Genomic DNA, 23,353 nt, shown 5'->3' with positions numbered 1-23,353 from the left:
CGGGCAAGTACAGGGTATGACCGAGAGGAACTGTGAGTGCATTCTACATTAGCCAGATGGTCAAAGTATTTTGTTGAGGGCAAATTGGTTGTCGATAGATTGACACCAAGACCCAACTTTGTATTCTTGTACTAGTGGATGTATAAGGGCCATTATCCCTAGTACGGGAGCCTCAAATTGTTGTATTATTTAGTTTGATTAATATAATGAAGTTGGGTTGAAAATTGTAAAAAGTTGTCTATATTTTGTGCACTAGTATATTTACTAATGTTTATATTCAACTATGCAAAGTATCTTCGTTGTGATTCTTGGTTTTTTAGCATCAGATATTTAAGATTATATCCCAGATACAAAGATCACGGAAAAACAACATGGTATCAGAGCATATCTAAGCTACTTTGAGGGACGGTGAATCAGTGTTCATAGCAAAGAAACTCAAAGGGAGTTGTGGGTCTAGAACATGGAGCAAAGGGTTCAACTGAAGACATGGAGATGTGGTCTTGACTAGTTTGGAAATGAGATTGGATGGTAATTTTGGTGGATTGGTGGTGAGCCCGGTGAACAAAAATTTGTTGTAGGGAAAGTTTTTGATCGTGGACTTCCTTTGATTTTCCATGGATGGTTGGTTTAAACTTGAGGGCTTCTTTAGCTTAGATGATATCGGGTTGATGAAGATGGCTTCATGTGATGGACTATAGATTGTTAGGATAGAGTCTTCATCAGACCGTGATGTTTCATATCCGAGATTGGAGGGATTTGCATGAGTGGTATTTGATCTAGGAGGATGAATTCTTGCAGAACTGAGTCAGTGCAGACCGTGTAGTGTCAAAGGGAGTCTAGCCTCAGAGGGAGAAAGCCTATGGAGGTTTGGGATCTTCAGGTTCAGATGTGATGAGGCAGAGGCACTGTTGATATTGTCGTGTTCATTCTACAAGGTATGCTGCAGTGATGGATGCCAAATAGGCAGCTGGATAGTGTTGCCGGATGATGATGGTTACTTCCTAGTCTTGTAGGTACCTCCCTCGATAAGAGGGAGTGTTGATTTTTGTAGCTTGGGAGGTACTCCAAGCCTTGAGGATCTAGGTTTTGGAGGAAGGAGCTCCACAAGTAGCCTTGTGGTCTTGAAACCCAAGCCTGGGATTTTTCACCCATCGATGTTTGGGCCAAAACCATGATGATATTGCGACATGCGATGGATGAGGATGATAATAGATGAAGATATGAATCCAACACATCGAGAATCATCCAATTTCGAGTTGTCGTTGTTGGGTTATGAATTTTTGAAGTTAATGTGTGGTTGTGAGGTCTACTAGGAAAAGTCCACCAACATGTAAGAGTGCCCTTAAGGGTTAATGTCACAACCACATGGAGGATATAAAAAGGTGTGAATTTGGAGGTCATACCACATATCCTAATTGTATCATCAATATCAAAGGAACACCTCTGTGATTGGATATTGATATTAAGGGAGGACGAAGAAGGTTAGGAGCACGAGTTTGGGCCTGTTTTAGGAGTGCAGATTTATGAGGAACAGGGCCGCAAGTCTAAGGCATGTAGAAGATAAATTGAGACATGTCTTGGCTTGGTTGAAGTAGTCCATAAGTGAAAATCCTAAGCCACTAGGTTAGAGGCGAGTTAGGGATTGTCTGTGCATTGTTTAAGTGTGTTAGTACATATTGTTTGGGATGTAGATCAGAGGAATTGCAAAAATGTTGAGAAGGAAGATTTGAGTGGGCTGAGAGGCCTAGGATAGACCCTCTAACCCAACTACATTCATATATTGAAGACCACAAACTAGAAAAACATTTTCTCCATGAGTTTGGAAAGATTTGTATTGCTGGAAGGTACAGGTACGTTGTAGGGTGTTGTGAGGAGGATTATCAAGCTCTAGTATTGTGCTTTGATTCCTAGAATGAATAACAAGTGGAGCAACTTAGTTGGAGAAAGGTGAATACAAATATTGGGCACTGGTGTAGGGTTTTTGGTGTGCCCTAACCAATCTGGTACATGTAGAAATCCCAAGGAAAGGAGGACAACAACAGTAAGTTGCAGATGTATTCTTGTTTAATGATTGGATGCTAGAGGATGAGTGTCCTAGGAGAGATTGATTGGAGAATTTTTTTAGTAGCCATGTGGAAGGGTCTCCATAGGTGTCGGTTGCCATAACTTGGCACTGATGCTACAACAGGATTGGACACTCGTGGTCTATTGGAGGGAAACATGAGAGAGGACCAAATGTGAATGTGGATTGGGAATTTATGGTATGCTGGAGGATAACATGATAGTGTCCAAGTTGGAGCCCGATGTGCACCATATTCATGGACTTAGGTGGTTGCTAGAGTGGCAGAAGAAGAGCTCAAGGGTATGATCATCCAGGAGTAGTTTGTGCAGCCATAGACTTGTGTGTGGAGAAGGAGATTTACATAGATGATGGGTATTCATCCTAGCCCATGTTCATTGTGGGAGATGAACATATTTCAGTGATAGGTGGAAACCTTTTGTGCCCTATGGTGGTCTTCATTGGAGAAGCATAGGAAGACCATAGTGGGCTAAAGTCCCTGAGTAGATAATGAGTAGCAATGGGAAGATTGAGAGTTGTTCAAAATAGAGTTATGAAAAACTCAACATGAGTCTCGATGTGTTGATGCGTTGAAGGACGAATGATCAACTAGTGAAAAGATTAGATAATTGAGGTTTAGTGAACAGATGGAATTGGATCGCTGATAGAGGCAGTGTTGTATATCAAGAGCTGAAGGATCGAGAAGGTACAGGGTACAAACGAGAAGAGCTGTGAGTGCATGCTACATTAGCTAGATAGTCAGAGTATCTTGTTGAGGGCAGATTGGTTGTTGATGGATTGACACCAAGCCCTAGTTTTGTATTCTTGTACTAATGGATGTATGAGGGCCATTATCCCTGGCGCGGGAGCCCTAGACTATTTTATTACTCAGTTTGATCAATATAATGAAGTTGGGTTGAAAATTGTAAGATTGTCTATATTTTATGCACTAGTAAAATTACTGATGTTTATATTCCGATGTACAAAGTAGCTTTGTTGTGATTCTTGGTTTGGTAGCATTAGAGATTTAAGATTCTATCCTAGACACCAATATCATGGAAAAACAACACACTTAGATCATATATGAACTTGGAGGAGTTGGAGAGACTGTACCATGTTCTGAAGTAGTGATCTTAGCACTCCTTGGTCTTCTGAAGTCCTAGCACATCTATTGGGATTTATTTAACGGAAGAGACAAGCTCCCAAATCGGGATAGCCTTTGGTTTGACTTGGTGTAGAAGGAGATTATAAGAAACACTATAGATGTAGTCTCATCCATAAATGATGAGGAAGAAGACTTTGCTCTAGGTGGAAAAGGAAATAATTCCAAAGGTAAGAATGCCTACAGTGAGGCAGAATCCATCCAGAACCATGGAAAGAAGAAAAACCTCAGTAAAATTAAATGCTTTCACTACCATGAGTATGGAAACTATGCAACCAAGTGTCCACATAAGAAATCTAGTAAGGAACCTGCAACAATAATAGGTGGAGATGCTCTCACATCAAAATTCAAGTTGGATTTCACCCTGATTTCTTGCATGGAAAGAACAGTAAGTGGGAGTGAGTGGTACTTAAACTTTGGTACTTCATTTCATACGATAGGAAATAAGGAATTATTTAGCAACTTTTTTTCCCAGGGAAAAAATCGTAATTTTCATTATAGTAGAAAATTACATATTGTAGATGCCATTGGCATATGCAGAATGAGTGACCAAAGTCCTCAATAAACATAATAGTCTGTAGTAGTCTATACAAAAAACCCAGAAGTGGGTAAACCATCAAGTGTCTCTAAGCATGTACATTTATTTACAAAAAGTTTAGTCAAAAAGTCACCATTAGTGAGTCTCTGTTCATTTCTCAAAATAAAGTACTATAATAAGTTAGGGCCTATCAGCCCTCTACATGTCCTGATCAAAATAAGGCCTATCGTATTATACCACGTAGTGACATGTAACCTTCAAATACACATATTCCATCATTTGTAGGTAGAATAAGAATTCTTTAGGTGCATAGGTTCAACCTAGGGACTCACCAAATTCATCTACAAAAACTGTATTAGAAGAACCTACATCCCTAACCGAAGGAGCCATATTTATTTCTTCAACAAGTGAACAACTCATAGGACAAGAGTTAAAGGTACCTAGTGAGGAGGAAGAAGTAGAAGAAGAATTTTTCTCCAAACTACCATTGATGAAGGAACCAAAGGAAGATGAGGTAGTTGAAGAAAGCCCTATCATTGAACCTTATATTAGCTTTGAATAATCTAAAATGGTAAGTGAAGAAGGAGAAGTACATAATGGAGAGGAAAGACCAAAAATTGGTGGGGGAAGAAATAGAGTAGGAGGAGGTGGTAGAGGAGGTCTAGGTGGTAGAGGAGGAAGGGGAGATGATGGAGATTTTAATGAAGAGGATCCGTTTGGATTCCCTATTTTAGATACTGATACCACTGCTACCATGAAAAGAATTTCCCCATATATCCTCCATAGCTTACATGGGCTAATAACTGAGGATCCATAAATATTTATTTTTTATCTTGAGGTATTGTGTAGATCATATGACTATTTTCTTGATACTCAAAAACTAAAATTATTTCCTGCTACTTTAAAATATGGGGCTCTTAAATGGTTCATGAGTCTAGGAACACATTCTATAAGGACATGGGATGATATGAAAAGAATATTTTTAGAAAAATACAAATATTATTGCATGCATTGTGACCTTAAGGATGAATTTTTTAAGATGACCCAAAAAGAGGATGAAATCCTTGAATATTTTGTGGAGAGGTTTGTCTATAATGTCAAAAGAGATAAATTGCATAATTTAGAAGAAGACACATTAAAAAATATCTTGATAAAATCCATAAGAAATGAATGGATTAATATTCTTAACCTGATGGGTAAAGGAGATGTTTCTCAATTGTCATTTCAAGATATTTGTGAACTATGAAAACACATTTCAAGAGGAAAATCAATGACTAGCAAGAATCCAAGAGATCTGATTATGACAATGGTAAGAAAATTTGCATATGGAACGGTAAGTACAGAAGAATTAAGTAGCTTGCCTGATAAATTTAAAACTGATATTCTTGGAAACCTTAGTGAACAACTAGATATGTTAAGAATAAAAAACAAACAAAAAGTTGAAAATGATGCATTGTCTATTTTTGTCCTAGATGTAAGAAAAAACATGCATTACGAGAATTCCCTCTTGATAGTGTTGAAATATGTGTTATATGTGCAAAACATCATGCTACAAATGAACACCTTTCAATACTTATACTTAAAGCTATTTTGCAAGAAGAAGTTATGACAAGTCAAACTGAAACACTTTGTTATGTTGCTCCCAAAAAACCTTAGCAACCTCGACAAACATGTATGGCACAAGATCCAAATGCACAATATGAATCTTATGTGCAACCACGAAGTAACTGGAATACATCCTTACCATGGAAAACTTGGCCACCTCAACCAAAAAACCCATATTTTTCACAAGGATGGCAAGGTTCTTATGGCAGGAATCTCCAGTATCCTCAAACTTTCCATCAACCATATCCTCAATACCAACCTCGGTATTATTTTCCTCCCTAACCATCACAAACTAGCCAACCACAATTTCAACCCTAATTGACTTCAATTCAACCTCTTCCATTACCATCCACTCAAATTAATCATAAATATAATCAACTACCTTCATAACCAATCCCCAGTTTGAATAATAAAAAACCTCAACAACAACCCATCTATAATGTTGAGGGTCAAAACTTTCAAGCTTGTGTGATAACTCCTCTAGATTTAAATGATGTCCAATTAAGATCTAGTTGATTTTTTCAAAAGAAAACACCTCCAATTATCATTCAAGAATATAAAGAGGATAAAATTTCCAAAAATGAGACATCTCATGATCAGGAAAAAAACCCCTATAAATGAAGAAATTACTACACAATTAGATGAAAATAATGTTGTAGTGTTTTCTTCTCAAATATGTACAAAAAGAAAACACTTAAGACTGTGGATGACAAATAGTCTCAACAAATATAAATGGCTGCTAAACATTGTAGATATGCTTCAACTGATAGAAACAAAACCTGCCAAAGTCCCGATCTATGCCACAATCATAGTTAAACAACAAATTGAAATAATAATAACTCCAATCATCCAATACAAACCAAATATACAAAGAATAAATTTTATTATAACACCTGTGAAGGGAACAAATAAATGTTACCAGTCCCCCTCTATGGGATGGGTTCTTGGCTATCCTCAAATGTCTTCAGCTTTTTGATAGAGTCTCTCTCGTCTATATTGTGTAAACCCAACGAATAAAATGTTTGAGCTCAATGGGAACTCAAATAGAAGAAAAGTGGTGTGCAACAATGAAAATAATCAGAGTTACAACAGTGAGTGCAATAATGAAAATAATCAAAACTGAATAATGAATGGAAAACCCTTCTATAACAAAATATTGAGTTATCCTCGAATAATGAGCAATAATAAAATATTATTAACTCCATTATTGGAATAACCACTTGGAATATTTTATTATATTTGGTTAGGAGGGAAAAAATATTTAAACTTCTATTTAGAAAATAATAAATAAATAAATGATTTATTTATCATCTCAAGAAATTAGTTAAGGAATAATAAAAAAATAATGATTTATTTAACTATTCCTAAGAGATTTAGTCAAATTTGACAAGGAATAATAATTAATTAGTGATTAATTAATTATTCCTAGATAAAAATAAGATAATTAAGAATTTATTTGTTGATTTTTCATAATTAGGTCAAATATGACAAGGAATAATAATTGAACAATGGTTTATTTAATTATTCTTAGAAGAAAATTAAATAAATAGTGATTTACTTAATAGTAATGTTGGGCAATGAGGATCCTCAACTAAGGCATGAGGGAAAATAGTAATGTGAGTGCAAAGAGAAACAAGGCAAGAGGAGCCAGAGTTCTCCCAAACCTATAGAGATGATTTCCATTGTCAAAGCATAAAGTGCATGGTTGACTTGGCAACGACTGACTTGACTTCGGAGGGGATGTGGACAATATGACTGGAGGCCAAAATGGGAAACATAAGATGAACAGTATGCAAATATGGATGGAATACTATGACATGATATAATGGCACATGAAGCAGACTCTATGGATGTAAGTGTGACTCATCGCAAATTCTCTGAACAAGGGTGACTTGATGACGCTCCCACACAGAATAGGCCCAGTGGGGACCATGAAAACATGAGTAAATGATGGTTGCTCATGATGAAAATTGACACATGATACGACAAGTGCCAAATGGTGAGCACCAGTATTGCAACAATAATGCTGAAACTCCTGGGCTGCCTACTTTACTCTTATCAACCCGATAGTTTATAACAAACTTGGAAGCGACAGTGCTATATGCACAAATACTAGTTCTTACTGCAAGTTGTCACTTGGTCAGCAGGCGCAACATCACTAAGAGCTCAAGCCAACTTCTGTGGATTACAGAAGAAGCTCTATATGTGATGAAAGAGGAGATTACTCTACAGAGGCTACTCTAATTGCAGAAAGGAGAAATATTGAAATGCAAAGCAAACCTAGTAAACCCTAATTAACCAAGTAATCCTACTTTTGCAGAAAGCAATATGAAAACCATGAAATGAATGCCATTACCTACTCAAGAAAGTAAACAACATTTACTCAAGCTATTTCTGGAAGTAAATGAGAAAAAAAAACATCTTTTTGGATTTCTATGTATTTTTATTTGAATTTTACATGGATGTATTTTATTGTATGTGAAGGTGGAAGTGAATAAGTGGGGTTGAAGGGCGACTTTGGGACATGAGCGGATGTAGGATGGTGTGGATGGTTCCTAGGAGGTCTTAGGTGGCCTTTTGGAGGCTTTTCCCACACTCGGACTTCAAAAGAAAGCCTATAGGAAAATTTACAGGAGGACACAGGAGATCTACAGGAGGAGGCCAAGAGCAGTTTTCATGGTTTTGAGGGTATGAGAGTGGGTGGAAAAGGCGGATGAGGGTTGGAATGAAGTGTTAGGGCACCTAGGGTCTACCAAGAATCATTAGGAGAGAAAAATATGATTGGGTTTACTCAAGGAGAGAGGAAGAAGTTCTATGGAAAAATGTAGAAAACCAAGGCAGATTTGAGGTGAGCTTTGGGTGACCTGTAGAGCATGGATCAAAGAGAGGATGTGATGGCTAATAGGCTATCCTGTTGTTAGAAGAGATCTACTACAAAAGAACTGACAGTCAACCAATAAGATCAAACAATCAATGAAATGAGTGCATCTAGAAAAATAGAATTTTGCATCAAGCTAGTCTAAACTATGATCTATGAAAGAAAATACTGAGAAATGCTACAAGAAAGAAAGCATTGAAGAAGACTTATTGCAAATAAAGAAGTGAGCCTGGTGGAAAAGATCTAAAGAAAAGCATTAACCTTCTAACAAACTGCAAACACTAGAAGTCCTATGAATGAGGAAAATTTGTGTTTTTGGGGCAGCAAGAGGGTCTTTGTCTCAATTCATGGTCCCAAAGGGAGGAAGAGAGGCCAATGCACTATTGCTAGCCTTTTGATTCTTCTTTTTATCACTGCTCAACCTACTATAGAAAGCAAAAATATAAGAAAACTCTTAAATCATCAAAAGCAACCTATTATTAACCATGAAAGAGATACATCAAAAAACAACTAATCTACAAACTGAAACAAAGCATATAAATACAAGTAAAGAGGAGCTTGGCTGCTTGGATTGGGCCCTAACCCAAGAGCTTCAACCCTCTAAGGTAACTTAATGCTAACTCAAAAAGGATTCCATCTTTATTCTCAAAACAATAATAAGATTACATGAACTGCGAGATAATAAGCTCGAAGTTGAGCAGAGTTTACATAAGAAAAACTGTAGAAAAAATCCAACAAAAATCCAACCCTAGTGAGGCCCTAAGCCTCTCTACTTATATAGTTGAAGCTACCAACATCTTCCTTAAAATCAGGGAGGCTTGGCTCCCAAAACTCAAGATAATCATCAATTATCCTTCACTTGCTCGGCTGCCTCCTAGTGCATTGATTTGGGTGTTTGTACTCCGAGCTGAATGAAGGGGAATTCAAAGTGGAGAGTAAAAAATGAGGGGGATTCCCTCCTATAAGTCCTCTCCTTTTTCCACTTCGAGTTATTGCTGCCATTTTTCCACTGAATCTTTGATTTTGTCTTCAAAATTCAACAATAAGATGCATTAAACACACATTAGACCACATGGCATCATAACTAACTCAACTCACACCATAAGCATAAATATAATCAGAAAACATGCAATAAGATAAGAGAATGGTTGATTTGACTATGTTAGGAGGTAAAATGAGCCCATATAATTAATCATTTATGGGGCTCATCATCACCCCCTACTGAAGTTGTTGCGCATCCTCTGAGCAACTTAGTCCTTCTCCTCATATTTTATGGCCCTGGTGGTCTCTCTAGCATCCCAAGCTTCTGATGTTGTTTCCTCTTCCTTGTCATAGAAGCCTGCCTTTCTGTCTATCTCTTCCCACTGCTTCTGCTCTTCTTTTTTTGTTCTTTCTCCTAGCATGCCTAGCAGTAGTGGAGGACTCAGTTTGAGGCCAATCTAGTTGACCTGCAACCTCTGCATGGAGTGCTTGTACATTGGCACTCTCCTTAGTGCCTCCTTCATCCTCATGGGGGAATGATATTCCCTGATCTTCAGACTATGTGGTAAGGTGTTCCATCTCCTCATACATGCATGCACACAATCATCCCCAAGTAGCCTTTCCATGTCCTCAAAATGTGCAATGGCTTGTGCTTGATCACTTATATATCTAGGGGCAATCTAAGGATTATTGGTAAGCAGCTAGTGTGTGTTGATGAGTGCCATGGGATCTGATGGCTTAGCTCTGATCATTAATGGCTCATTCTACTCTCTTATCATCAACCTTTTTACTTCTATTGCCCTCAACTCTTCATGGTTCATCCATGAGGCCATGGCCATTAGTTGTAGGTCCCCTAGCCTAGCATTGGGATCCCACACATTCATGTCTGTGAGGGCCATATTATGCAGGTAAAATTTTGCCATCTTTGCCTTATCTTCTGCTGTGCTTTGGTCACACAGGTCCATAAACTGCTTGTAATCTTGAAAAGGCATTGTGCCTCTTTGTGCCAAAGTCTTGATCTGAAATTGTAGCCATTGGTCCTTGAGATATAAGCCATAGGATTTTGTTGGTGTTCTACACTGCAATGCCTCCATGGATAAGCTGGCCATGCATGCCAGCTGGGTTTCTTTCTCCTTTAGCTGCCTCCTTAGAAATTCATTTTTAGATTCCAGTTAGCTTCTTGCAATCACTTCTCTATGTCTGACAACACTTAACTCTTTGCCCATTTCTCTAAGTTTATTTTCCATATGGCCAATGTCCTCAACTCCCTTGGATTTGGCTATTTTCATCCACTGATGTGTTCTTATTCTTTCCTTTTCTAATTCAAAGAATTGTGGAATTGCAAATGTTTGTGGAATTATCCTACCTCCTTCAAGAATATGGTAATATGAGGCAAGGCTGGGCTGGAGATCAGGTTCTTGTAGTTCTGTAGCTTCCTCCTTCCCCTTTGGTTGTTCTTCTATTCTTTTCTCAAGCTGTTGGGTCTCCTGTAATTTTGATAGTGTCTCCTGTAGAACTGTCTAAGCCTCCTGTAGCACTGTTTTTGGGTCTTGTAGTTGCACTTTCTCCTTCTAGGTGGAATATCTAGGAGTCCCTATTTCATATGTGATAGGTGTTTTGGAAGGTGAATCTTCCCCTTTGACAGAGGGTGAATCTTGAATTGTAATTATCATTGTTGAAGATGGCTAGGGTTTCTCTGTTTTGATCCTTGTGCTTTTCCTGGCCTTGAAATACATGGAGGCCTACCTTTTTTTATTTTCTTTTGGCTTAATTAGTGTGCTCAAGGCAGTGAGGGAAGTTGTTGCCTCCCTTTCTAGAGTCTCAGGGGACCCTTCTCTTTGTTTTTCCTCTACTGCCTCTTTTTCTCCTACCTTTGTCTCTTTTCCTTTCTCCGTTTGCTCTGTTTCTTCCTATTCTATTTCTTCACCCTTCTCCTCTTCTATCTTAGTTTCTTCCTCCTCCATTTCTTGTCTTTCTGAGTCATCAGTTGCTTCACCTTGGCATGGACCCTATATTGTCAAGCGAAAGCTAGCAAAAGGGGCCTATGAGTTGGTAGACTTTGACGGGGACTCTTTGGGTAAGCCCAGAAATGGACTTTACCTAAAGAGGTATTATGCTTAAATGATGGGTATGGAGATTTTAGTTAGGTTAGGTTTTTCTTTCTAGCTGGTGTGTTTGTTAGTTTAGACAATGTGCTTAGCTTAGAGAGTGTGTTTTTCATCGTTATTCTGGCTTATCTTGGTTTTACTCTTGATATTGCAGATGTCGACGCCTCTCCAATCATACATTGGATTCGTTGATGGTGTTTGTCGTAGTACACGGAATATCTCTTCCGCAGCCTGGGTTATCTATTCGCCCTCTGACGAGTTAGTTTCTATGCATGGGGTGAGCCTCGGTCAAACAACAAACAACATTGCAGAATACAGTGCAGTGATTGAGTTATTATCTGAATCTATTTCATTTGGGATTCGGAGTTTGATAGTGAGGTTAGATTCTGAACTCGTTGTATTATAGCTTAATAGAGTCAATGCCATTAGAAATCTAGTGTTATTAAGGTTGTTTTTGAGAGTGCGTCTATTGGAACGTGAATTTGATTACATTAAATATCAGCATATTCCAAGGTCTTTAAATACATTAGCAGATGCAATTGCTTCTCGAATGTTAAATAGACATTTGCAATAATCATACATGTAAATTTACAAACATTTCATCACACATGTTTAACAAAATAAGCTGGTAATAATGATATATATATATATATATATATATATAGATAGATAGGAGTGTGTCAAAAAAATACATCGTCTTCGATCATAGGTTGAAAAACACCTTATGATCGACAAAAATGATAAGTACAAAAAACCAAAATGTCACATGTGTCTACAAAGTGACCATCCAATCGCTGGTGGTGCTCCCTATATGACACCACTGCACGAGCTACCCTACACAAGAACCTCCTAAAAGGTCCTGGGACTCCGACTACATAGCGCTGAAGCCTGATAGGAATATCATCTATAGTAGTCTCTGGTATATCTGCCGTCAGATGCTCTAGGTCTTGCTCCAACTCAGTTAAGGTCTTTGTAGCCTCGTCCTGTGGGACCGGTGCCGGTGCAACTGGTTGTCTCCTCTCGAAAGGCCGGAGATTGGCTAGACGCCGTGGGCCTACATCTACATTTTGAAAATTTTTATTGTCAGTTTTGAGACGATATATAAAAAACAAAAAAATAGATAATTTAAAAACTTGTGAAAAATGAATTACTTGTGTCATCCCATTGTTCTCCCTATGGAAGAACCATTGTTCTCCCTGTGGAAGAACCATGTTCGGATCTCCACGAAAATCGACTCCGGTATAAGGAAAATCCTTAATCGCAAATACCTGGTCCTCTAACCAGTGAAAGTAACCCGCAGGAAATCGGACAACCCCCGCTCCCTCATCAGGATTGCGGGCCATCACCGCAACCCATCGCATCAACTTAGGCTCCCGAGGAGGCCCAACCTCAACAGTGAGATGCTGCGGGATCAACATCGGAACTCTCTCTAGAGCAAAACTCACAACTAAAGGTCCATAACCAAAAGTCTTTAGTTGCCCGTTTTTTGCCCTAGTCAGTTGGCCCTTTAAATTGGCCAACACAGCATCGCACCAGTTGAAAATGGTGCCTCGGTAGCAATCGATCGCCATCCGCATCTAGGATCCAGTGGCAATGTGCAAAGCGGCAACCCCACAAAGTCTGGTAACTGTAAAGGCAATTACCATAAGTTCAGGTCGGGATATAGTTTTGATCTCTATCCCCTTTTCTTGGTTTTGAGTATTGCACCACTCTAGATGGAGACTAGTGAGGGATTGGCCACTCGGCGTAGTCCCGTACAGAGTCAATTGTTCGCCCCTCTTGGGCAAACCAGTGAGAAAATATATGTCTGAGGACTCTATCTCGAGCTGGTGCCCTCCGATGTAAAAGCACTGATCCTGAATGTTCCACCTTTCAACCAGCCACTCTAAGAATCGCACCTGGGCCCTCATGCCAGGTATGGCCCAGTATTTGTAAAGATCGCATGCCTTCAAAGCATCAATGGAAGGTTGATGATTAATCGCGGCCAAATCGACATCTTCGTGTTCTCTTTCGCGCCAATCAAGCATGGTGGGAAATCTACACACCAGAAAACATCTATTAGAATTCATTAAATCAAAAATTAATGGTCCAATTTGGAGATTTGGGGGTTTGAATTTGCTTTGCGTAGAGTACGCACCCCGCCTTCAGAGACAGAGCGTAGGTACGTAGGTTCTCTGAAGGCAGGTTGCGTACACCTGCCATTTTCCCAATTGAGAAAATGTCGGGGTACGCAGGTCACCCATGGAGCACCTGCGTACCCCGAAAGGCGGACCTTGAAACCCCAAAGCCCCCAAAAAATCAAACTAGGGCCTAAAATGAAATTCTAAACAGATGAAAACAAAGAGGAGGATGTTGTGAAATACCTGAAAGAGACGGCGCTCGATTCCGACAGTCGGATTCTCCGCAAAGTCCACGGGAAGTTTCTTGCCAAAAGCCCTTTTCTCTCCCTCAACAGTAAAATGGTAAAAATGACATGGTAAAAGTTCTTTTTATTGGTTTTTTGGGCAAATGAATGCTAAGTTTGTTTATTTTTCACCATGAAAGGATATTTTTCAATGTATTTTTGCCTATCTTAAACAGGTATGAGTAATGTGTTGTTTTTGTGCAGGACAAAAGGATTTTCAGGGAAAATTGTCATTTTTCACGAACCAAAACATCAGAGTCATCTTTAAGCCCTTTTCTAATTCCTAAAACATGAAAAGATTTTCGAGTGTTTCTTTTACACTCGTTAAAACGGAATTAAAAGACGGTCCTCTTATAGCCCTTTTCTGACCGTAAAAACACGAAAAGATTGCCGGATTTTTGTCGTTTCAAATTCGGTACTGGAAATAAAACAACGTGCTTTTGATCACTTTTTACTTTTCAGGTCAGAGGCACTAATCATGAAAGTACTCCTTGGTCGCAAGATCAAGCGGTTCTCTCAAGTATTATTTTATACTTTTTCGGGCTTGGGAGACACAAATTTACGAAAAAGTTCAACCCTGGAGTTTTCTTTAGTTTTTTCAGACTCTCTAAAATTGAAAAACGCCGAGTTTCTCCTATACTGGACTCGTTAAAATTTCACAGTAAAGGACCTGTTCGATTACAAACAGGAACGGACCACTCCTTCTTAGGGTCCGAATCTAAACTAAGTTGGACTCATCCGAAGGATGAGCTTATAATCAAGCATATGTTATCCTCCTCAAGCTTGTAAAAAATAAAGAGGTACTTGCCAGAAATGGTGGGGGAAAAGAGAGAAGAATGAGCCTACTTGTTATCCTTTGTCACAGAAAAACCTTATCACCACTCTTGAACACGACACTTTTCATTCACCTGGGTTGGGAAATCCTTTTCCTAAAAAGTTGTTCAAACCACTTTGAAAGTCTTCAACCGTTTCTGGGTATTAATTTTGGGTCAATTGTCACCAAGCCATCTGTCGTGTCGTTATGTGTTCAAGAGGTCTCTGAAAATAAACCATTCATATGCAAAATACTTGTCATCCATTTTGACCATCCCTGAGTCAGTCCTTACAGCTACATTTCTTCAACTTGAACTATGATTTCGTGTTGTGGGCTTGCCTGCAACGGGTCACTTTCTATCGACATCAGCACATTATCTAGAAAGATGACTTAGAAATCGTCAGTACCTTGAAGTCTGCATGCATCAATGGCAGGTTTCTCACCTTTGACGACAATTTACATCATTGACTTTCGATCGAAGGATTCCGTGATATGTTCGACATCAACTCATTCATTCACATCTCATGGATTGTACTGAGTACTTTGAGAACCATTGACATCACTGGTGGTCTCTCTCAAACTTGTTAACAGTTTACGTCATTGACTGGTAATCAAGTGGTTTCTACCATGTTCGACATCAACTCATTTATTCCCATGGATAGAATCGTACCAATTTGGGAAGCGGAGATGAAGACCTTGGATCTAGTTTCTACCATCCAGGCTGCGAGGAGTTTTGTATTCATTATATAGTAGACTAATCATAAACAGATGGCTGCGTCCATACTACGTCTACATGAGTCTATGATTATGATGTACTGCGAAATCATTCCTGTATCAGAGCAATAGTTAGATTGTTAGTTAAAGTTTTCAATCTGAGTATGGGAATGCCTACCTCAGCAATGATATGATCTTATATATGTATTTTGTGTTGAACATTTGCAGGTTCTGACCGGGCTCTCCACAAGATAATCCTTGAAATGATAAAGTACTTCACCCTTCCTAGATGATATGAAACCCTAATCTACCACAGGCTTCCCAATTTAGGGGGTAATCTGTTACACTAAAATTTGTCACCATGACTATTTGCAGTTAGTATGGCTCCATCAACTGTCATACTATCCTCCTTGGCAAGTCTTATACCTCTACTCCTCATGTCAAACTCCAAGAAAGAGAGAAAGTCCTTTAAAAGTCAATTAACTCTGGTTACGCAGTTTCTCTTAGCCTTACCTGCGTGTACGCACCCCAAGTTCACAATACCTGCGTACTTGTACGCTCTGTCTGTAAAGGGGTGGGTGCGTACCCCTGTAAAGGTCAAAAGGCGCGAGTTTCACTTCAAAAAGTTACTTGTGGTCAAATCTAGAGCATTCTAGAAGATGGTTTGACGTGTATTGAGCGCCTCCAGATGGTTCATGCACCCCAAAGAAAGAGGAACTTATCCCATGAAGAGGGGAGCTATCCCATTGAAAGAGGGGCTTATCCCATTCATGGTGGACTTGATTAACTTCCTCCAAAGCACTATAAATACAGGCATTGGGCCAGAGGGAGGGGAGGTTGAAAACTGAAGATTCATAAGGGTAGATGCTGCTGGAATTAGGACTTCCTTGTAGAAGCTTGTGAGGAGAGATTCCCATCCTTTCTTGTTTCATTTGGAAGTGGGTGAGCTGATCAGAGTAAAGGAGAACTCTTGCTAGACCCTGGGAGGGACCTGCACAACACCAAGGCTCAGGTTGTAAGGTTTCTTTTGTTTCCTATTAATAAAAATAAGTCCATTCTTCTCAACAATTTGTTATTTATGAGTTGTTTCATATACTCCTTGGTCTGTATGTTAAATATGTTTTATTTTATGAGTTATTCAGGTGCTATTTAATCGTTTGCTTGTTAGTGAATGCAAGTTTCGAAGAGAAGGAGTAGCTCATCTGGGTCGACGAGGCTGGAGTACTACAACAGCGTTGGACTACAGGTAGGATCTAAACACTTGATTACTTATATTGTAAATGCATATTTAGAGAAGGATAGTTCTTAATTGTCTTGTTTGTCACTAGAAAGCCTTAGCTTCTAGGGAGGTTGGTTTTGTCCGCAAAATTGACTCTTTCTACATGACAACTATTTTTCCTGTGTTTTTCTGGGTCAGGAAGAAAAAATGATGATTGGGGTGTGATACAGGTGTGGAATGGATGGAAAGGAGGATTTAAGACTGTAGGAGGGTTTATATGTTCTTCCTGAAGCTTCCCTGCCCCTCAAACTACTTCTTATATTCATTTATGGCTCTCTGTAATTCCTACAGGAGCCTCTTGTAGAAAACACAGAGCCTCCTGTAGAACACACAATTTCTGAAAAAGAAGCACAGTGGGGTGAAAGAAATGTCATAAATGATGGAGAAGAGTGTGGAGGAGATAAGATAGGTGCTGGTCTAAATGTCAGGTCTCTGTGGCACCTTCTCTTACTCTTTGTAGTCCTCTTGCAAACCTGCAATGCACATTAAAATTCAATTTTCTTTTTTCATTTCTTTCTTTTTCTTATTTTTTTTTTAAAACAACTAGGGTGCCTCAAGGAGGTTTTCACCCTAATTGTCTGCCCTGGGCACCTCTAATGGAGGTTTTCACCCAGGGATCTTATTATCTTTTTGTTTTCTTTTTTTTCTTTTGACATCACTGGGTTGCCTAAGGAGAGGTTTTCAACCCAATGATGGGACTCAAATGCCTCATGGAGGTTTTCACTTGAGTCCTTATTTTTTCTTTTCCTTAAATGAGTGGGTGAAGTGGAGGCTATGACATGCTCCACTACCATCACTATCTTATTTAAATCTTCAATGAACTCTCGCTTAGAGAGGGGCTTCTTGTAAAATTTCAACTAATGTCCATTGACAAGCATGGGGATGGCTTCATCATCAATGGTTCTAATCAGAATTGAACCATTTTCATTGCATTTTTCCACAGTGTAGGGTCCCAGCCATCTTGTCCTCAACTTGCCTTTGAAATCTTTATATCTTGAATCATAGAGTAGTACCCAATCTCCCTCTTGAAATTGCTTCTCCTTGATATTTGTGTCATGCCATATCTTCCTTTGAAGTTGAACTACCTTTGTGTGGAGAAGGGCCTGCAATCTTTGTTCATCCAATCCATTGAGCTGGAGCAATATTTCCTTCTATGCATGGCTGAGGTCTAGGTCCAACTGAGCTGCCATCCTTAGTGTATTGAATTCAAATTCTATTGACAGCAAAGCCTTCTTCCCATAGACTAGTTCATAGGGTGTGAACCATGTAGTGGTCTTCCATGTTGTGTTGTAGGCTCAGGTGGCCTCAACTAATCTGTCCGTCGAGTCTTTTCTGCTGTTGCTCACTACCTTGGTCATGATCCCTTCCAAAGATCTGTTAATGACTTCCACCTACCCATTGGCTTGTAGATGGTAAGGGGTGGAAGTCTTGTGCTTGATTTTATGATGTGTCAGCAGGTCTTCAATCAAATTGGAAGTGAACTGACTACCTTGATCTGTGACCAATTCTCTTGGATACTCGAACTTGTAGAATATGTTCTCTCTAAAAAATTCAGCTACTTTTTCCTCTCTCACTGCTTTGATTGCTTTTGTCTCTACCTACTTTGTCAGGTAATTGGTGCACACAATGATGTATTGCTTCTGCTTTGAAGGAGGGCTCATAAGCCCCACAAAGTCCATGTCCAACTTCTCAAATGGCTCAAAGGTCACTTGAGGTTGCATGGGAATTTCATCCTTTGGAGTAGGTTTCCCCATCCTTTGAAATCGACCACACTGGCTAGTGTATCTCCTCACATCCTGATGAAGAGTTGGCCAATAGTAGCCTGCTTGCAGTATTTTGAAGGCAATTATTTTTGCTGCAAAATGACCTCCACAAGGCCCATCATGATAGGTTAGGAGGATGTCAAAAACTTCCTCCTCCCTGACACATCTTCTCAAGATATGATATGGGCCAAGTTTGAAGAGATTTCCCCCAATCTAGGTGAAAGGGGCGCTTTTCCTTACTATCTTTCTCTTCTCTTTTGAGTATAAGTGTGGTGGGAACTGTGTTGAAACCAAGTAGGTTGCTATATCAACAAACCATGGAGAGAGTGATGAGATAGAAAATAGGTGTTCATCTGGCATTTGATCATCCACCATTCCTTCTTCACCTACGGGCAAATTTACTCTAGACAAAAAGTCGGTAACAACATTTTCTTTACCAGGCTTATCAACAATGGTCAAATGAAACTGCTGAAGTAAAAGCAACCATCTAATAATGCGAGAATTTACATCTGGTTTGTTCATCAAATATCTAATTGCAGCATGATAAGTGTGCACGAAGGTTTGATAGCCTGTGATATAATGTCTGAATTTGTTTAAGGAATGCACTACAGCTAGGAGTTCCTTTTCGGTGACTATATAGTTTAGCTCCACTTTGACAAGTTTTTACTTATAAAGTATATGGCATAAGGCAAATTTCCATCAATTTGTCCCAAGACTACTACTATCGCTTTGTTTAAGGCATCATTGTGAATGTGGAAAGGTAGGGCCCAGTTCGGGCCTCTGAGAATTGGGGCAGTTACTAACTTGCTCTTCAAGGTATCTAGGGATTCTTGACAGTTTTCGGACCACATGAACTCAACATCTTTGCTTAAGAGGCCAAACAAAGGAGAGGCTAGCTTACTAAAATCTTTAATGAATCTTTTGTAATACACAGCTAAGCCTAGGAAAATTATAACATCTCTCACCTTTTGAGGAGGTGGGACCTTTTGGATGATGGCAATCTTGTTGGGGTCCACCTGCAGTCCTTCTTGAGATATTGCATGACCTAACACGGTCCCTTTAGTCATAAAAAATTCATATTTTTCCGGACTGAGGGATAGGTTCATCTCAATACACTTGTCTAGAACTTTACCAAGGTTAGCTAAGGCTTCCTGAAAGTCAGAACCATAAGGAGTAAAATCATCCATGTATATTTCCACTGCATCATAAACCAACTCAGAAAATATACTCAATACCGCTCTTTGGAAAGTGGCTGGAGCATTGCAAAAACCAAAAGGAAGGACCCGGTATTCAAAGGTACCCCAAGGAAAAGTGAAAGTGGTCTTATCTTGATCTTCCGGGCTGATTTGAATTTGATTGTATCCGCTAAACCCATCTAGAAAGGAAAAAAACTTTTTCCCTGCTAGACCATCTAGCACTTGATCTATGAAAGGTAAAGGAAAATGGTCCTTTTTAAAGGATTTGTTCAATTTTTTATAGTTGACACAGGTTCTCCACTTTCCATTTTTATTTGGCACTAGCACCAAAGGAGAGACCCATTCACTATCAGAGATGGGATAGATGAATCTTGCATCAAGAAATTTATGCAGTTCTTCCTTAACAATATCTTTAAGTGATGGATTCATCCTCCTTTGAGGCTGCCTGAATGGTTTGTAATCTTCCTTAATGTATATATGATGAGTACATAATGAAGGGTGCACTCCCTTCATCTCCTTATAGCCCTTGGCGAAGGCATATAAATGTTTTCTCAGCAAGTTGCACAGCTCCTCCTGGGAAGTGGATAGGGATGGATTGATTTTCAAGGTTCTTTCTAGGCAAAACTCTATATTCTTAACACAGAGAGAGGTCAGGTCAGCCACACAGAGATTAGTTGAGGGGTTGTTTTGGGTTTCTCTCACTATGTTCTCTAAGGGTAATACACTGGGAGGTGGATTCTGAATCAAATTTTCAATCATATCATCCTCATCTTGCAGTTTCCCCCCCATGACGGTGTCTAATGCACAAAGTGGTGCAAAATAGGCTTCATCCTCATCCTCCTCTCCAACTAGAGAGGTAGATCATGTTCTAGCAAGGGTTGGGCAGGAGGGTATAAGATTAACTGCTTTGACATATGCCCATTCTTTATGGTCATGTTCCCAGCTCGACAGCTGATGTAGGCCTCGACGGTAGCCAACCAGGGTCTTCCCAGGATGAGAGGATACCCAGTGAGCTTTGGGTTCAGCTAGAGAACTAAGAAATTAGTAGGGTACTCCCAAGAATCCATGGAGACCATCACAACTTCCACAATCCCTTCAGGGGTCAAGGTGGGGCAGTCTACTAGCTGCAATACTGATGTGGTTGTCCTTAAGGAGCCCTGGAGGTTAAGTTTGAGCATTGTGTCCTTTGTCATCACATTAATGGTAGCTCCTAGATCAATCAAGGTATGTGGGATCATGGTGCCATTGATGTGGACATCAACTATTGGGCTTCTAGGGTCTACATATTTTGGATAGATTACCTGCCCCAACATCAGGTCAGATAGTTGTCCTATGACATTGATGGTTGGGGCATCTCTCTTGCGTCTTTGTGGATGCCTAACGCACTTCTCTTTGATCAACTTATTGTAGATAGGCACATCTTTTATGGCTTGGAGAAGTGGAATCTTCACACATAACTGTTTCAATTCTCCCAAAAGTTTAGTTTCTTCTGGGGTAATCTATGTTGTCCTAGATAGTCTCTCAGGAAAGGGTGGAATTGCTTTAGGTTCACTTCCCTCTTTCTCTTCCTCAACCTCCCTAGGTGGAGGCTCGCTATCTGGTAGAACCTTCCCAGATCGTAGGTTAATCTCCGGAATCTCCACAACATAAGTTGGGCATGATGGTTCCCCACTATACACTTGCTGAGCTTGTCTATTGTTCGGGTTCAGGTTTGGATGGGCAGGCATTTGGGGTTGCCTTGGTGGAGCAGAAGGTAATGGTTGTGGTTGATCAGGTGGTGGAGGCAAAGGAGCGGGAGGAAATTTGTATTGGGGCCTCCACCCCTGATGAGATGCATTCCACTGAGGTTGCGACTGAGAATAGGATTGAAATAAATGAGCGGCTGGTTGGGCATGATATTGAGATGGGAAGGACCAAGGAGAAGGCATGGACTAGGAAGGATGAGCAGGAGGGCCCCAAGAAGGTATGGAAGTGACTTGGTTGGGGTGGTAGTATGCCTGAGATGTCCCTTGCATCCCCTGCTGGTATGGTCTAGGTCCATGCGGTCTCCTTTGGTTCATGAAATAGAGTGGTTCAGTGGCTCCTTCAGCCCCTTGGTATACTGCTTTAAGTCCAGGCAAGGAAGGGCACTTATTTGTAGAATGATCTTCTTCACAGACTGAAAAAACCTCTATAGAGTTCAATGGACATTCATTCCTAGGATGCCTCCTAGTGCATCTAGGACAAAAATGGCCAAAGCCCTCTCTGCTTCCTCTTGTTTTCTTTTGATATATAAGGTATCCATTTGCATTGCAAGAGTCTGCAACATCTCACTCTTGAAGTCTTCCAGCATGTTTCCAATTTCTCCTTTAATGGATGAATTGGAAGAAGAGGTACTGGATATTGGTTGATTCCCCCTACCTTTCTTTCTAGCTGCTCTAGAATGGTTTCTAAAAATAGTCTTTATATCCTCATAAGATAGTTGGTAGATGTCTCCCCCAGCTAGTAGATGAAAGGTGTCTAGAAGGTCTTATAGAATTCCCCCGAGTAGGGCTAACTTCAGAGATTTAGGGTCAAGTCTACACCTGGCCCTTTTGTAACTGAGCTAGAACGTCTCTTCGTAATCTTCCAAGGATTCATCACTTCCCATGGTCATTCAGAAGTTTTCTTCTTTGGTATCTTTTGACCTACAATAGTCTCGATACTTGTCATTAAAGGCTTGCTGCATCTGAGCCCAAGTTGTGATGCTATTTCCAAGTAACCCCATGAACCAGCACAATGCTGCATCCTTGAGAGTAGAAGGGAATAGTTTCAACTTTTTCTCATCTTCTGCATAGTCATAGGTTCGACAAATGACAGCGAACTCAAACAAGGTGGTGTCAGGATATTCTGTAGTCAAACCACAGAAGTGAGGTAGGGCTAAAGGACTTATATTCTTCATTTTGGTGTCCCCATTGGTCTCCCGAATGGGAATGATACCCTCTATTCTCTCTCCATTCCCCCTAGAATTTATGTGTTCAGCCATTGGCTCTAAAGGAATGTCTTCTTCTTCTTCTTCCCCTATAGGATCTTCAAATATCTCAGGTTGCTCACCTAAAGGTTCTTCTTGATCACTGCCACCGAAAAAGAGAGAAGGTTGGCTATCTGAGGTAGTGGGGTTGTTGGGAAATTTTTTTCATGAATTATCTCTATTCCTACGAGGTATGAAAGGAAATCTTTTTGGTTGGTTTTTGTTACTTTTTCCCCACATTGATTGTACCTGCAAAACTAAAATTGATTGAACAAAACAATTTGCAACTAACTGAAATGAACTTGCTGAAATGAAATTTGCAGAATTAAGGAGGAAAGCAAGGAAATGCATAATTTGAAGGAAAATAAATGACTAGTCTACTCTTGCTGAAAAGAAATTTGCGGAATTGAAAAGGAAAGCAAGGAAATGCATAACTGAAAGAAATGACTAGTCTACTTTTGTTGAAATAAACTATTAGCAGAATATTGCGATAGAAAATAGAAGAAAGAAGTAATTACAAAATACTCTGATGTTTCTCCGGCAACGACACCAAAAAGTGGTGAGCACCAGTATTGTAGCAATAATGCTACAACTCCTGGGCTACCTTCTTTACTCTTATCAACCCAGTAGTTCTTAAAAAACTTGGAAGCAAAGGTGTTGTATGCACAAATACTAGTTCTTACTACAGGTTGTCACTTGGTTAGCTAACACAAGATCACTAGGAACTTAAGCCAACTTCTATGGATTCCAGAAGAAGCTCTATATGTGATGAAAGAAGATATTACTCTACAGAGGCTACTCTAATTGCAGAAAGGAGAAAGACTAGAATGCAAAGAAAACCAAGTAAACCCTAATTAACCAAC

Source organism: Pinus tabuliformis, chromosome 1_1, assembly GCF_031772625.1.
Source record: "Pinus tabuliformis cultivar Carrire ecotype Pingquan chromosome 1_1, CPIR1, whole genome shotgun sequence".
In the NCBI taxonomy this organism is placed as follows: domain Eukaryota; kingdom Viridiplantae; phylum Streptophyta; class Pinopsida; order Pinales; family Pinaceae; genus Pinus; species Pinus tabuliformis.
This window is presented reverse-complemented; position numbering follows the sequence as displayed.